Source organism: Clarias gariepinus, chromosome 6, assembly GCF_024256425.1.
Source record: "Clarias gariepinus isolate MV-2021 ecotype Netherlands chromosome 6, CGAR_prim_01v2, whole genome shotgun sequence".
In the NCBI taxonomy this organism is placed as follows: domain Eukaryota; kingdom Metazoa; phylum Chordata; class Actinopteri; order Siluriformes; family Clariidae; genus Clarias; species Clarias gariepinus.
In genome coordinates this window covers 7,216,257-7,233,258 of record NC_071105.1, presented here as the reverse complement: position 1 = coordinate 7,233,258, position 17,002 = coordinate 7,216,257, and positions in this window count along the sequence as shown.

Sequence of the window (17,002 nt, the reverse complement as noted above, 5' to 3'; positions counted from 1 at the left end):
TTGATGACTTGTGTGAAATTCTTGAATTTACCAAACAATTAATACACACTTCTTCACGACAAATCACATTCTCCATACTCCAAGTCTTTGATAAATAACAGAACCAGGTATAGCCACAGACAAAAAAAAAAAAAAAAAAATAGCTTCACGCTAAATTTCATTTTCTGTGAACAGGACATCCATTTTTAAAGAACAGTATGGTGATGAGGCTCTTAGTCACAGTAAATCATATCAATGTTGCAAACCTTTTTAAAGAAGGACCTATTTTGGGATCGCCTAAACCTTTAAAAATTAAAGGATAACTTGCAGGAATGGTGCATCTGTCTGTAAATCAATCATTCACTAACATCACTTGCACATTACAGGAATCTGTCTGAGAGTTATTGCCACATCCCTGTACAGTCTTGACTTTGCTCCAAGTCATGTAAACATGTTTGGGTCATTTAAGGAGTTCCTGGAAGGCCAGTGTTTCACGTGTGATGCAGGCAATCTGATCATGGCTCTGGCATACTGAGAAAATTTTCTTCCTTGAATGCATCGAGCAGGTCTCCTTATATAATTGTCATGTGGCAGATCTGTTATTTACTACCTCATGTACATTTGTTCATAAACATGGTATACTACAGTACACTGCCAATGAGATGAAGCTATATGTTTTTAGCAATGTAAGATGAACAACACCTTTAAAATGTATTATTAAATACTAGAGATTAGGTTAATTTTAACAAAACAAAAGTTTTCTGACAACATCTTGGTTTTTAATGGCTTTTGATGGAAATTTTAATGAGCTAAGACATAAAGTCACCACATGGTGCATAAAAAATTATTTGTTTGTGCTAGATTAGACAACTGTAATGCATTGATGTCTGAAAAATATTCAGCAGCCACACATCTTACTAGAACCAGAAGATCTAAACTCATTCCTGTTGATACCCATGTTATCTACGTTTGATGTTATCACGTTTGAAATTTCCCATTGAATAAAATGACCAATGACTTATAATGTAGTGTGGTCTTGTGCTGTAGTGCCTGAGAGAACTATGAGTTGTAAAACAACCTTCCAATTAGTGTTTGGGACTCAGTGTCAATCTTTAAGTCTAAACTGTACAGTAAGTATATTTTATTAGTCGAAGTTTTTGTTATTAATTTTTGTTATTAATTTTTCCCCTCACACGAAAAGCCACACAACTGAATGGTTCATGGAAATAGAATGCTCTGATGAACTGGGGTGTTTGGCTGCTGACAACACTCTCTCTCATGTGTTCACAGGTTTGCTGACAAGGACTGGATGCCTTATGTCCCAGAGTGCCCTCATGCCTGTGGTACCTTCTGGCTTTCCATTTACTTGCTGTCATACCTAGTCTTGCCTGCTTGCACTTTGTGCACAATCTACTTTATCCTAAACCACTAGAGGACAAAAGTATACCTAATAATCTGTGCACTCTCTCTCTCTCTCTCTCTCTCTTTCTTTCTCTTTCCTACCTGACCTGTTCCTGATGCTCTACTTCTGCTTGGAGCCTCCTTCACCTGAACATCACTCATCATTGCTGAGAATGGATCTACATGAATAGCCTAGAGGATGCCATGAGATTGCTGTGGATAGCACCACACTGATACCCTAAAGGTGGATAAAGATGGTCTCACCTGGATAGCAAAACATTCATTTAGTAGATAATATAAATAGACTTAAAGCTAATAATAGCAATGAAATAAGGGAATCTAACGCTCATCCTAAAAATCCTTTAAATACATTTTCTGTCTTGCACTGTTTGACTTTATGGTATAGATTTTTGGATGAATAATTACTCATAATCCTATAATTGGTGGCACATATTCTCTTTGAGCCATTTTCCTTTTAAGGTTTCTTCTCTATGTTGTTTCATGGAGTTTTTACTTACCACTACTTCCTCTGGCTCATTAGGGATATAAATCCATATCCAGATTTTTCCCTTCTTGGAGCATCTGTAGAACAAAATCAACATTTTCAATAGCATGATTATATGACTGTGTATGTGCAATTTAATTTGAAAATCCCCAATAGTGTAGAAATAGGCTAGTGTTGTCCTTTTTGCTGCTGTAATGCGATACGAGAAATATGAATACATGGCATTATAAAAGACACATGTAATTATTCAGTTCACAGTTGGGTAGTGCCAGACCTGTCTCCAATTTCTCATTGAAATATGCCTGTGGCTAAAACCCTAGAGTAGAAAGGACCTGAGTATGCAGGGGATTGCTATTACTGTGTTTTGGGCTCTCCAAAAGTGCTGACAGAGATCAACTAATATTGCACTGAGCAAACTAAATCGACTGATGAGCCACTCCTCACTCTCAGCAAAGAGCTGGCTGAACTTCTTTGAAACCCATTCTTCGTGCGAAGCTGAGTGTGCCAAATCATAGAGCAATCAATTTTGATTTACTTTTTATTTGATTTTACTTTACATTTCATTTGTGTCATCTGTTTGCTTGTTCTGAGCACCATAGTCAGGAATTACTGTCAATTATGCTGACATGATGGACAGTAATGATGTGAGTGTCCCTAATTGGTTCAACTGCAATTGCATTTTTCTACCACTAGGGGATTTGGCATTTGGATTGTCTTAATATACGTGCATCTTTATGCACAGGAGTAAATGATGAATCTTATTCCATGTGTTGTGATGGAATATGTACTGGCTATGTATCAAATTATATGTTAATTGTGCACCGTGTTTCTTATGTTAAGTAAATCCTGCTTTGTTTACTTGAACTAGAATGCCACTAGAATAGATTGGAATTAATATATAATGAATAACAATTCAAGAAAGCAACTATTTATATTAATATATGTATATAAAAGGTTAAGCTAGCGAAATTTACAGCCCCCACTCTCAATATTATTATAGAAACAAAAGTGCTTTGGTCTTGATGTTAAGAGAATAATCAGGGAAAAGAGGATTGCTGCTAATTTACAAATCCAGCCAAGTTTCACAGGAGCTATAAAAAGGCAATGCTATCAAAGTTAATCTTTTATTCAGTCAGTAATTGCAGTTCATCCATCTTGTTACTAAAAAAGTAATCCTTATTTCCTTCTTCACCCTTGTGTGTGTGTGTATGAGTATTTATTTATTTATTTTTCCTCCACAGTCTCAATTACCAATGATGGCAATCTGTTCACACACACAGGTGTTTCACCCCCAAGGGAACAATCTGGCAGTCGCAGCAGCCTGTATTTTCCTGTGTAAGTGTGTGTGTGTGTGTGTGTGTGTGTGAACGAGAGAGACAGAGACAGAGGGAGAGAGAGATACTGTGGCATTAGGTAAACAGCTACAGCTGACTTTCTATTTAAAATGTCATAACTGTATTGTTCTATTAAGATAAAAAAAAGTACCTTAGTGTGTTAAAGGAACATTAAAGAAAATCAAAGGGTTGGTGTTTAAAAAAATCTAAGATAGTAACATTTGTAGCATGTAGCATCTCATTTCCTCTAGGTCTTCTTTCCACTTCCACCTGTGCACACACCTGTCACCAGGAGGAGCCTGATGTGCCGAGATAGCTTTTGGGTTTTTCATCAGGACTATATAAGATGACAAAGGGAAAAAAAAAGAATGTTAAGAAACATTAAAATGTAAAATGCAGATCCAAATGCGGATATTTAATATCTTTTTTTATTAAAATTATTGTCACATTAAAATTATTTACACAATAGTACTTTAGAAATCTGGGTTATATTAGGATAAAATAATATGAGGTAAAATAAGTACAAGCAGATATGACCAAGTATTTGAAATTGCTTAACGTCGTAATTGATGTAACTGTCTATCTTATGGATCTGACATTTACTTCTACACAATATAATATTAACCTTCTCATTAATTTAATCGAGGAATTTCTTGCTGTATGACAAAGGAGACATTTCACTGCTGTGTTCCTGCTGCCTTTTCCAGATGAATTAAGGCACAGGAATTAGGGATGCAGACCTGGTGCCAAGCTGAAAGCTAATGTCCCTGTCACATGTCGACAAAAACCATGATGTTTCCACTGCATTTTAATAATATTGAAGAATGCAGCAAGAATGGGGTCAAATGGAAAACTGCATTTATCAAGTTCATACTACTTTTTAGTTGTGCCCTTGTCAGGTTCTCAATGTGTCTATTATGTTGTCACTAATTTACATGACCATGTGATCACCACATCTGAACAAAATTGAATGTTCTACTGTACGTCTGCCAGTAGATTAAAATGCACTAGATGTTTATCATACTCTTACTACACTGCCAATGTGTCGAGGAGGTTGATATACATATTGCGACGTGTGCAGTGCTTTTCATCAAGATGTGGTGGAATTAGGAATTGAAACCAGTTATTACTCTAAATTCTCTGAACTTGACATGGGCATGACATGGAATATGAACTTCATGCAATCTTCATCCACATGGTATTGACCTAGCATGGTCACAGCACATGCCTAAAGAGGTCTTTGTGAGAGCTCTATTGATGTACGTAGCAAGACCACAATGACATCCCAATGACAGGTCAATCAGAATGTATTCAATCTTTCCTGTAGGCGTCATGCTTGTAGTATGTCAATGTATCCATTTATCCATACAGCAAGTCCATATGGATGTGTTTCTGTAGTTATTTACATTTAGGCATTTGGTAGACGCTCTTGTCCAGTTAACTGGTTAATGGCATCTGGTTAATGATAGCATTACTTAATACTTATTAAATTCTTGCAGCATGGACATATTCAATAAAAACATGTCAGCTCCACATCAAGGGAGACTATACCATATCATTTCCAATTTCTACAGCATTCCTGACAAGTTGTACAAGTTCTTACTGTGTTCATCTAATTTCCTGAGGATGTAGTGGAAAAGTTTCTCAGTCCGATGGAGGTTTAGGTTTTTGGAGACACAAGCCCTGTATTACTGTACAGTACGTTGACATTGATAGGGAATGTGAAAGTGCTGAACAAGGTGAACAAAATGAATAAGCTACTGAAGCAGCTCTGGGCAGAAATCACAAATCCTACCAAGAGTAAAAAATACCCTGGGAGAACCGGCAACACATCAAATGTAAATGTTGATGTCACTGGTTTTACTACTACAAGGAAGGCCTGGAATGCTAGTCAAGCAGAAACATCAAATGGTGTAACCTATGCTATATCACTTTGAAAGCATTTATCTGCTGTCAGGACATTGTGAAAATGCATTTGTCCATATGGAATACCTTAAGAAATTGTCATACTCCATCAGTGTATGTGTTTGCATTCGATGAATGATGCAGACAAGACCCTTTATGACATAATAAATAATTTAATCATGTGACCTCAGATTCTACAGCCACTCTTTATCTATTGGCCTCAGCAGATAAAAATGACCATAGACCTCCTGTATGCTAATGTGATTATGTGATGCTGCTGTTTGTCAGCCCTTTGCCCATGTTCGGAACCACTTTCATGGTTTAAAGTGTATAAAAGCAAGCACCTAGGCATGCAGACTGCCCCTACAAACTTTTGTGAATTAATAGGTCGCTCTCCCATTACAGTGTTACTGTAATAGGGTGTCACTTGTGCGATAAAGTCCAGATGTGAAATTTCCTCACTAATAAATATTTCACAGTCAACTGTTAATGGTATTATAACAAAGTGTAGGTGATTGGGAATGACAACAACTTGACCACAAAGTGGTAGGCCATGTAAAATCCCAGAGCAGGGTTAGCAAATGCTGAGATGCATAGTGCACAGAGGTCACCAACTTTCTTCTAAATCAATACCTACAGACCTTTAAACGTGGCCTTCAGATTAGCTCAAGAACAGTGCAAAGAGAGCTTCACGGAATTTGTTTCCAAGGCTAAGTAGCTGCATCCAAGCTTTACATAAACAAGTGCAATGCAATGCAGTGGTGTAAAGCATGGTGCCCTTAGTGCTACTGGGCTCTAGAGCAATAGAGACATGTTCTCTGGAGTCACAAATCATGCTTCTCTGTTTGGCAATCCAATGGATGAGTCTTGGGTTACTTTGCTGTAACCCTGTTCCCTGAAAAAGCAGGAATGAGATGCTGCGTGAAAACGCTATGGGAACGTTTCCTCGTGACGCGTTGTGAAGAACGTGTGTGTCAAACATGCCAAATATTTTGGCTTATATAACCTTGGTCAGGCCCCGTTTGCACAAGAGAAACCTATGCTATATTGGGCATAATGCTTTGCATTGTCATGTTAGAGCTGATCTGTGAATAATAATAATAATAATAATAATAATAATAATAATAATAATAATTATTATTATTATTATTATTATAATTTTTATTATTATTATTATTATTATAATTTTTATTATTATTATTATTATTATTTTTATTATTATTATTATTTTTAGTATTATTGTTGTAGAAAATTCAATATAGATAATTTTAATAATCACTTATAAGGAAAAATCTTGTTAAGGACAGACCACTAAATACATAAAAGGGGTTGAAAGATTGTGCAAAAATGAATGTGAATATACAATAAATGTATAAGACATTCTTGTTAGTATTCATTTATTTTCTATAGCACTTATCCTGTACAGGGTTTTGCAAGGTGGTGGGCGGTACGGGTATTAGGGACTGAAGGTGCACCAATCCATTGCAGGGCATTCATGCACACACACACACACACACCTGAGATCCATATAGTTTAGTGTTCATATATATATATATATAAACACTAAAATAGTCAATACCATAAGACATAAACTAAAAATGTTTCCCAATGTGTCCCTAAATGAAGGGAGGTATCTGGTGTGGCCACCAGCTGCTTGAAGTACTGCAGTGCATCTCCTCCTCATGGACTGCCTATTGCGGACAGTCTAAGCACTGATGGAGGGATTGTGTGTTCCTGGTGTGACTTGGGCAGTTGTTGTGGCCATCCTGTACCTGTCATGCAGGTGTGATATTCGGATGTACCGATCCTGTGCAGGTGTTGTTACACGTGGTCCGCCACTGCGAGGATGATCAGCTGTCCTTATATACGTTTTGGCGTAAACAGAATGAGAACATGGATCCATCATGCCTTGTTACCACTGTGCAGGCTGGTGGTGGTGGTGTAATGGCATGGTAGATGTTTTCTTGGCACACTTCAGGCCCCTTGGTGCCAATTGGGCATTGTTTACGACAATACGTTCACTGTACTAAAATGGCCCCCACAGTCACCAGATCTCAACCCAGATCTCAACCCAATAGAGCATCTTTGCACCTAGGCATGACCCCGGTGGGGTCTTCTGCTGTAGTAGCCCATCCACCTCAAGGTTGTGCGTGTTGTGGCTTCACAAATGCTTTGCTGCATACCTCGGTTGTAACGAGTGGTTATTTCAGTCAAAGTTGCTCTTCTATCAACTTGAATCAGTCGGCCCATTCTCCTCTGACCTCTAGCATCAACAAGGCATTTTCGCCCACAGGACTGACGCATACTGGATGTTTTTCCCTTTTTACACCATTCTTTGTAAATCCTAAAAATGGTTGTGCGTGAAAAATCCAGTAACTGAGCAGATTGTGAAATACTCAGACCGGCCCGTCTGGCACCAACAACCATGCCACGCTCAAAATTGCTTAAATCACCTTTCTTTCCCATTCTGACATTCAGTTTGGAGTTCAGGAGATTGTCTTGACCAGGACCACACCCCTAAATGCATTGAAGCAACTGCCATGTAATTGGTTGATTAGATAATTGCATTAATGGAAAATTGAACAGGTGTTCCTAATAATCCTTTAGGTGAGTGTGTGTGTGTATATAAGGGAGACAGCGCGCCTTTAGCACTGTGAACAGCTATGCATGGGCGGAGCGCCGAAAACATCGGCTGGTTGCTCATGATTGTCTACCCTCCTGCAATCGACGACACACTATGAAAGACTCGCGAATGGCGCACTCGGTGATTAGGATACAACTGATGTCTTTACTAATGCCTGTGTCCACTCCTACTTCAGACTCGGACCACAGTGAAAGAATAGCTACTCACCGGAGGCTATCACGGAAGGACCAAGCCTGCTTTCTGATTCGAGTGTGTGTTTATAGGACGCAGGTTAAAATTGTGTTTTTCCCTTGATCCCCTTGTGTGAGAGTCCTTAGACAAAATCGCGTGGTTATCCTGCCTACTCGCTTACTTCCGCGTTTGGGTTTACCATCCACGCTACAAAGGGCTAACTGCTAAGTGCTAAGTCTTCCGATCATCCCGGTTAGTTTGTGACATCACCACTCTCCTCTCCCCCAAGCACCCCCAACCACTAACCATACGTGTGAGTGCGTACCTATCCACGTGAGCTATAAGGGAGCTGTTTTCTTGCGTTTATTGGTCCTGCGACTATATATATATATATATATAGACATCAAGATAGATAGATAGATACTAATCACAGAGCGCACTTTTGCTTTTTCCTTCTTTGAGCTGAAAGCTCTGCTAAAATTACAGAAGAGACAAATGAGTACATTGTAATGCACTTAATGTGTTCAAGAGGTCATCAAAGTCAGCCATTACAAGAACATGGGCACTTAACTGATCAAGAAGAATCAGTGAGGGAAAGGGACAGTGACAGAGACAGTGTCCATTTGTGCCTGAAGCTCCTGTTTTAAGGTTACTGGCACTTTACCAAAATGGATTCTTAAGTCATCACATTTGGGAAAGATACTGTAGGAAGTGAGACAGACAGAAAGAGCTATACAAAATGGCTAAAAAGGCGATATTTGTTTTGTAAAATGAATAAATAAATAAATAAAACCTGGCTAAAGGTCATTATTTTAATGAATATTTTTACTTTAAAACCCGTTGATGTTTAGGATATCACACATGTGAGGCCTTATAGCAGATATTGTGTGGAGGTAACGCAGTGTTATTTTGAACTGATGATATACTGAGAGTTAACTTTTAAGCACTGAACACACCACATAAGTTAAGAAAGTAAGAAGGTTTAAACATTGATATTGGCATCTTGAAAATTAATTCAGCAACCATGAAACCATGAAATTAGATTTCCTAGATTCAGGGCTCAAAGAAGCAAATCAGGATGGACATTACTCATTTCTTAGAGCATAGAAGTGTACTCAATTTTTTCAATACACACATTTAGAGATATAGTAGCAGTGCATTTTAAGTTATTTCTATTATTAACTGAAACCTTTCCTCCCCTGATTCTTTTACAAACCTAACCCCATGCTTTATAACTTCAACTTTAACCACAATGAATTCAAGAGCATAAACATTTTCGGTAAAAAATTAAAGAAGGTATCCTGTTGTTAAATGACTAATTTCATTTTTTTTCCATAGGTAGATATTTAATTATCATTAGTGAGAAGGTGTTGATTAATGTTCTATTGCAGAAAAAATATTTTAAGTTGCAAGAAAAAAAAATATTTTACTCAGTAACAGCTCAGCTATATTTAAAGCTGCATTGTTAGTTCTTTAGCACATAAGGCTTTCTCTGTAAAATCACTAACCTTATAACTGAAAATAACTGCTATTAATTATGATCACAGTTTTAAATTCCTACAAACTGTTATCAGAATTTTGTAAACCAACATATAACACAAATGTGGTGCAATGAATGAAGTATATTGTGTGTATAGCACAATGCAATTAAAGAACTTTAAAGGAAATATTTTTTTTTTGTAATGTGTATGAATTCAAATTTAGGTTATTCATTAAATAAAATATCCTCATCAGCTATTCAATAAAACCACCTGCCTAAATTAGTGTAGGTCCTATTGTGCCGCTCAAAAACAGCTCTGACCCATTCACACATGGTATCTGGCACCAAAATGTTAGCAGCGAAACCTGTAAGTCCTAAAATTCTGTAACTTTAAGCTGTAAGGTTTGAACTTGTTTGTCTTTCTCATCCCACAGATGCTTGATCAGCTCTTAGAGACGTTTTAGTATTAGTCATTATCTTAAACTCTTTTTCATATTTCTCTACCATTCATGAACATTTTTGCAGTAGTGCAAAGCACAGTATCTTGTTGAAAGTAGCCAGTGGCATTAGGGAATATTATAAAGTACCATCTTTTCCCCAAGTAAGTAACACACATGCATCCAGACATCCACATGATTAAAAAAAATATTAATCAGACCAGTACACCTTCTTACATGCCACGTGCTTCATGGTCCGGTCCTGATGCTTACACGCTAATTGTAGTGGACACTGCCCATTCATCAGTGGACATGCTAACTGGTCTTGGTCCACACAGACCCATGCACAGCAAGCTGCATTGCACTGTTTGTTTTGACACCTTTCTGCCATAGCCAGCATTAACTTTTCCAGTAATTTGTGATAAAAAGCTCTTCTGTGGGATCAGGAGACAGACAGGCTTGCTGTTGCTTTCCATGTCCATTAATAATAATAATGCTATTATATTCTACCCCTTGACAGGCACAATTGTTATGAATAATGTCATTTATTTCAGCTGTTGTTAGTTATGACTGATCAATGCAAATTAAAAAAAAAATAGTCCTGGGATCCATAAATACACGCATGAGATCATGTTAAAAGAAAAAAAAATGATAATGTTGAAGATACCTACACCCTAAAAAATGCTGGGTTAAAAACAACCCAATCTGGGTTGTTTTTAACCCAGCTGCTGGGTAACTATTGGACTAACTAAATGCTGGGTTAATTTAACCCAGCAAAATGGGTTATTTTTTTAACCCAGCAAAATGGGTTAAATATTTAACCCAAATGCTAGGTCATATTTAACTATAATGCTGGGTTAATTCTACCACATAAATTGGTTAAATGTTCTACCCAGATGTTAGTTCATTTTAACTGAAATGTTGAGTTAATTCTACCTCACAAATAGGTTATTATTATTTTCATGTTTTACAGTGAATCTGTAAAAAAAAAAAAAAATACCCACGTCTATTAAACAGTTAAATTACTTTGATTTACTGGTTTATTACAAAAAAAAAACTTAAAAGTTTTGAAAACCATACATTTATGCAATAAACAACATCCTATTGAATGTTCATAGAAAAAACTTTATTTTTCAAAAGCACAAGAACAGATAATCAACAGCGACATCATTACTATACTATTACTTATAAGGGCAGAATGGAGTAATAACACAAATAGGCTGAGGCAGCTTCTACAGAGCAGGATCTCTTTGTGACATTGAATATCTTTTCTGCAGAACAAAACTATCCAACCCTGGTTCCGTTTTAACATACAAACACTGTCTATGACTTTTGAAGTAGGCCTTACTATTTCATAGCAACATTACAAAAAGTCCTATACAGGTGCACACTACTTTAAATAGTTAATGTCAAAAATATCAAATGCCTTGAAGCACACATCAACCGCCCCAAGTAGTGTGCATTGCTCCAGAGCCTGTCTCACCAGAATGACGAATGCCTGAGAGCAGCGCTGGTCATTATCTCCCAACATCAGGATGTAGGGGTACGATGGGGCCTTGACACTTCAGCCTGCTGGAGGTATTCCACCATGTTGATGCCAACCTTAGAAAGAAATGAAAGTTAAAAATTTGTTGAATAACAAAGATTAAACTGAATAAGACTATCAATTTAATGTGTAATAGGATTTATACTAAATAAAAAAATGACAAAGCTAGGGTATAGGTAACATGAAACAAAAACATGGAGACAGCTACTACCAAAAATAAAATAAGCAAAATAAGCATGGCTTTTGGGATAAAGCTCATATATATATATATATATATATATATATATATATATATATATATATATATATATGAGCTTTATCAGACTAGTTGGTCTGCGTTGATTTTAAGCTAATTACTGAGGAGATGCATTGTCATAGCTGGGGTCATACTGGCACATTATAATCACCTAAATATTAATACTTCCATCTAGTAGTTATCTGTACAGCTGACTGATAGTTAATTAAGTCTGAGTCACAAGCAACTTTGGTTAAAGAGGGCTACCTGGTTATCTTACATGCAGCAGTCATATTTGCATACTACTTGCCGAAGGGGGAAAGGTGTAAAATATTGTTATAACTCGGGAGAAACGCGGGCGACTTTTGACCGCGGAGTAAATTACTAGCTAGTGAAAAACGGGAGGGTTAGCAGGTGTGTATATTTGTGAGAGGGTCAGTGTTTTGTAACACCCCAGCATTTTATTTTCTCAAACAGTGAGATAAATTAAGTTCTAATGTTAATGTGGTTGCTAACGCCAGCAACCTAACTAAATGCTAGCGTCATGCTAATACTACAGTTAACAGTTTCGTCACCCTGCAAACATTCTACAGAGGAAGATAAAAAGCTCAGACATCTTATCCGTTTCCTTCACACACAGGTGGGGTTCTTTGGCTAACTATAGCAGCTATTGTCAGCTAAATTATCTTACCTCAGACCAGCCTGAAAGTTTAAGTGTAACCTTAACACGGTAACAGTAATAAATCTCACATATAGTAATATTTTTCCAGTCATATGTGACTTAGGTGAGTGAACATGTGTATACAGACCTTGTATTTAACGTCATTTTCCCTTAAATGAACCGTCATCAGCGGTGTGGGAGCTCAAGAGAGACACGAAGCTCTGACTGACAGCCGCTGAATCCACCGGTGAACTTTGGGGGCGGGGCCAAGCAAACTTCAACCCAGCAGCTGGGTTACACAAAAACTACCCAACTCTCTGTAAATAACCCAGAAAAATGACCCAACAGAGGCAACCCAGCGCTTGGGTAGAAAAAACAACCCAGCGTTTTTTAGAGTGTACTGTATCTACTGTATGTTTTTCCAAATATCAGCTGCGCAGCGGATGCTTACAAAGTCTTTGTAGAATCCTGTTCTTGCCTGATAGGGTGAAATCTTATATGATCTCTGCTTGTAGCCCGTCTGCCTCAATGTTCAATGAGATGTGTGTTCTGAGATACTTGATAGAGTGTTTATTTGAATAACTTTAGCATTTATGCCAGCTAGTCTGAACTAGTCTGGTCTTTCTGCTCTGACATCTCTGATCAACAAGATATTTCCACATACTAGTGCTCTCTTGATGGTTTTGCTTTGTTTGTTGCATTTTAAATACTTATAATTGCAATTTCTTTCCAAAAAATAAAAAATAAATCGGAAAAACAGCATGACAAACACTTTAAGACCACATAACCTTTTCCCACTGCTTCAAGGACCTATCTTTATGCACCATAACAAATTAAAGCCTTTTTTTTACTAGCCTTATTAACAAGTGATTTTCTTATAGCCACATAGCTGTTTAATTTCACTCCTGTGAGTTTTCATTACTCGGCATGTGTATAGCAAAGCTCTTACGTTCACTACTAAACATAGCTCTAATTTGTACTGTTTATTTTTTACCATGCAACTTCACAAATTGTTAAACTGTTCTTCATTTATGTTTTTTTTTTCAGACAATTTCTCCACCAAGTTGACAGTTTATCAAACCTTTCAAGTTTTAATAATGTATTAAAAGGTTCTTAACCCAGTTCCAGTAATTTTAAATCTTCTTGGTTGCTTTCTTTGCTCGATGCATCCCAATAATCTTACCCTACTGAAGGTGTGAGGGTTATTGATTTATTTATTGTGGCCAGGCAGGGCACTTCAGGATTTTTTGTGAAACCTGTTAATTTTGAATTTTAATATTCATTTAATTTTTGTTGTTCTTTTACACTTTGCATTAGAAATCACTATATTGACAGGTTATTTGTTTCTTACTTTTAAAATTGTATTTTGCATAGTGTCTCTGAAATGCAGTGCTCAAGTCTCATCTTCTAAAATAAATCCCATTGAGCACTAGCTTCTGTCTCTGTCAGCTATACTGTACACCACTCCATGAACACCTCGAGCCACTGCCTGGTCATTTTTGGGACAGAGGGCTATGGTCTCAACACCACAGATAAAGAGAGACAGAAAGTGTACGAATGCTGCTATTCATCCTTCTTCTCCTTCTTTTCTGGAGCCCAGCAAGTGACACCCAAGGACAGTAATTGAGAGCAGGAACAGGAGCAGAGGTGTCTGCTGTCAAAACAGTGGAGTGACAGCCACAAAAAGAGAAAGAAAATGAGAGAGAAAGTGTGAATGAGTGTTTGACATCCACAGTGAGTCGTGCTCATTAGAGCGGATGGATGCTTCACAAAAAAAAAAAAAAATCCAGCAAGAAACCATAAGTAAAAGCAGGAAAGAAGTAAAAAAAATGTGGATGGTGGGGCTAGTAGTCTTTTGATGGCACCACTGCATTGCTACTTTTCTTAATGTATGGGTGAATTTCTCCACTTTGCTTACATTCATAAAAAATTTTGATAAAGCATACTAATTATGTTATGATCATTTATTATGCTCTGTTCTGCAATGCTTCTTTCTCCTCTAATGGTACTGCTTTTCAATGTATACTTTGAATTGAACTGTGGTTTGGGATAATCTTTCTTGATACATGAAACCTAAACTCACTTAAACACAAACATTAATCATTGCTGTGAGAGTAGAATTCAAATCTACTTGTCAGGCTTTTACATATAAAAAGTTATTCCTTTTTTTAATTTCTTTTTTAAAAATGTTCAGATTTTTATTTATACTTACCCACAATAACTTGCGGTCTAATTTTAAAACCACAAGCACAAGGCAGTTACTGATTATGTGTTACTAAATGTTATATGTTAAATGAGCTATTGAACAATATCCAATGAACTTTATAGATATAGCTTGCATGAGAGAAAGCCTGTATTTTTACTTGGAGCAAAAGCATCTGTCGCTGTGTTTCCACTGTAGGTGACCAGGCCTTAGGCCTCCCAAAAGCAGCTCTCCATGGCAGTCTGCTAAACGTTTGCAAATCAGTTGAACCAACCACTCCGGAAGTGTGTTTTTTTTTTTCACATCAATATTAATAAGACACATTACAGATCAAAACATATAAATCAATCATTTTCAATATAATGTTATTAACTAATGACGTTTATTCCTCAAAAGGAATCCAAATAATCTGGGGTCTTTTATCCCAAACTATAGACATGCTATATCTAACTCCTTTAATGGCCCAAATATGTGAAAATCGTTTGGAGCAAGGTCAGGACTGTATAGGGAGATATGGCAATAACTCCCGGTCGAATTCAGTTTTTGTAATGGGCAAATGGTGCAGTGGGCAGTATGATGTCATGACCTGACAAAACCGAAAGACAAAAAGTCTTTGGTGTTTAAACCATCCCTTTTTCCCTGACAGCGTTCACTCACTGAATGTTCACAGGAATGACTGCAGTGGGCTCTGGGATCCTCACTCATGGACTTTGTGTGAGACAGAAGCCAATGAAAAATAAAATTACTGTTGCCCCTTTTCTGCTCCTATAATATAACACATACAGTAAACATAATCTACTCACATAATCACCAACATGTTCTTAAATAGTTTTTTTTTTTTTTTTAAGAGAAATTGTGAATTTATGCTACCAATTAATAAAACTTATATAAAGGAGATACTAGTTTCCCATGGTAATGACGGACACAGCCAGTCACCCTCTGCTGTCTTATTTCAATGGCAGATAACTAGTTGATCTACGTAAGGCTTAGATAGCCACAGACCTACAGTAAATAACACTTACTAGGCATAAAAAAGAAACATTACATGATCACCTTTTAATTTAGTTGTAGTTTCCACAATGTATTTAGATGAAGAATGGAATTTTTGAATCATTGTTAACTTTCTCAGAGGATTTGAAAATTAAGTACAACAACTCCTCACCTTTTTTTTTTCCAACATTCATAAAGTGTTCTTTTCCAGGATCCGATGGAGACGTTTGTGACTTTGTTCTAGTTGTAATGTCATCTTTAAAGCTCATGTGCAATGTGCTAAGGATTTATAAGGATTAAAAATATTCCGTAAAGAGAAATGTTAAAGGGGGCAGTTGATTTAATTTGCCATTACAATTTCATAGATTATGGTCTTGGAAATTCTTAGAGGAAACCAATTCTGATGACATGTTACTTATAACATATCTACTAATTCTTTTGCCTTTTCATCTAATTACATAAACAGCAGCTACAGTTTTAACAGAATTAATATTTATTTATTATTTTATGTTATTAAGGAACAACTGAGTTTAATGATTCAACTCTATGTGCTGAAAACTTAATGAATCCTGGCAAGTTCCCACATAATATATGTAAAATTAATTAATCAGCATAGAATACATACAGTTGAAAATAAGCAGGTGCGTGACAGTTGTGCTGCAGTTTTAAGACCGTAATTTGTGCCAATTTGGAGTATATCAAGACTTATTTTCTTTTGCCATTTCAGTGTCTTGATTTAAACCTTTAAAAAATCTGTTATTTGAATTAAACACAACAGTTCATGCAGGCTTAACAATCTGAAGTAGAATTAAATGTTTTGCATGGAGGAGGGATCCTAGATATTAAACCTTGTTAGATATTATTGGATGAGACTTAGTTTAGGTTTTCTCTCTCTGTCCCTGAAAGAAGATTATAATTATAATTACGTGGTTGCAGGATGTAAGTGTTCACGTGCATGAACACATTTTTTCACAATCATTTTCTAAACTCAGCATGGTTGTTTTATCCCTGTATTTCTCATATTTTCCAACAGCAGATTTTCTAAACAATATTTTTCATTTATCATCTTATTCCACTGTCTACAACTGGCAAAAGCACAATGAGGGTAGAACCGTATATTAGAGCCTTCACAATTCTAATTAGCCAGTGTTTGACAGATTCTAAAACTCACGTCAAAGTAAATCAGTCATTAAACTCAGGCCTGCTGTGCTGAGTATGGTTTATTGTGTGCTGCAGATTTTTTTTTTGTACTACTCAGTAAATACTGCTATACACAAACACAACCTGGGGACAAACTATAAAAAAAAGGAAAATCAATAAAAGTGAGCTATTGCTGACAGTTGTCGATACTGATAAAGAGCAACAGTGCAATAATATTTCTTTTTTCATTATACTGTTGTGGAGGTTTTGACTGACAAATCAAAATTTCCCCTATAGATGCCTGACTAAACCCTGCAGGGAGATTAAGGGTGAATATGAGGGGAAAGGGAATAATTAGTCCTGTCTGCCTG